At 35.5% G+C, this 1,430-nt stretch overlaps 1 non-coding gene across 1 annotated transcript; it reads left to right on the forward strand.

Moving 5' to 3' along the window:
* Nucleotides 1–350: 350 nt before the first annotated feature.
* On the forward strand, nucleotides 351–422 carry Trnat-ggu (transfer RNA threonine (anticodon GGU)). Its single transcript has one exon. It is a non-coding gene; the product is annotated as a tRNA-Thr (tRNA).
* Nucleotides 423–1,430: the final 1,008 nt, after the last annotated feature.

Raw genomic sequence — 1,430 nt, forward strand, 5'->3', positions numbered from 1 at the left:
AGACTTTCTAAAATATTTCGTTTATTCTATAATGTCACGACACGACAAGCAAGGTAGAGCAATCTAGAGTAGAAAACGGTAGGCCTTATTAAACGTAGGCTTTATTTGTTCACGATTTAAACTTAACTCAATTTTACTTGTTTTGTAAAGATATATTAACTATTACCTGAATTAATTTTGTATTATACAGTACAGCAGATACCACAATGTTTTCGCCGTGAAATTTTCCACTTTTCCTTTATTTCTAAACATTGTGGTATCGTTTACAGACATTGTCGTTTCTGCTCATACAAAATGAATTTAAAGCCGCATATGAAGGATATGGAAGAAATATTCGCTGTCATGGGTAAGTCTCGGTAGCTCAGTTGGCAGAGCGATAGGCTGGTATCCCAGTTTCGCGAGTTCAAGTCTCGCCTGAGACAGTGAGTTCTTCCAGTTTTCCTTTATTTCTAAAAATTATTAACTTTGTTATTATTGGAGAGATTCAACTGCCCCAGTTACGTAGAATAGTGTTGAACTAATTTTGATAAAGGCAGGTTTTAATCGCTGCTGCCAGTGAGAACTTTTTCTAAGGGCACTTTTACGCGAAGAAAACTTCGCTCATGGCTACAGGTTTATCTCACTCCGCAACCTGTCGAATACTTGCAAAAGTAAAAAAAAAACCGGCAATGTACAACCGCAATGTAAAAAGCCATACCAGCAGACCGACGTATCTTCCTGGCACTTACGACCTTTTATTAAGAAGACAAGTTAATTGAAAATAAAAATCTCCCTAATCAAAATAATTTTCGTGTAAAGTATTTACCCACTAAGCATTATGTTTTTTTTTCATATTTCTTGTACGCCTGGTTCAAAAGTTATGTAGGTACCTACATTAATAGGGGATATTACTGCAATGTTCTGCCACCAGAGTGCAGCACAAGCCTTTTAAGTAAACCATAGAGTTACTTTTACATACTGTACCTTTAACAGGTTTCTGTAAACTTTGCAGAGATAATAAAATATGACATTGGTGCATTAAGGCGGTTTCTTTACAGAGGACCAACCGGGAAACGCGAATCCGAAATTTCGCCCTCTGCCTCTTTATCGCTCGAATATGAACGAGTGACAAAGACGTTAAATAACGAAATTACGATTTTCTTGTTTTCCGATAGACCCGTCAGATTGTAGTAGCGGCGCCCCCTACGTAGTTTCGCGTACTATTCCCTATTCGACTTTCGAAGGGATTTAAAAAAAAGTTAGTATTCACTTGATCTAAAAAAAATCTTGAAACCTTAACCTTATTTATTAAAGATCTATTCAATCTATCCATCTATCGATCTATCTATCGCACGTTAATATTTGCTGTTTTTTTTTACTTATAGTTACATTGGTACACATACCTATATTTTTTATTTATTTTAACTTCTAAACTTAATGTGACACAAAAT

This window comes from Cydia strobilella, chromosome 18 (genome assembly GCF_947568885.1).
Source record: "Cydia strobilella chromosome 18, ilCydStro3.1, whole genome shotgun sequence".
NCBI classification, from domain to species: Eukaryota; Metazoa; Arthropoda; class Insecta; order Lepidoptera; family Tortricidae; genus Cydia; species Cydia strobilella.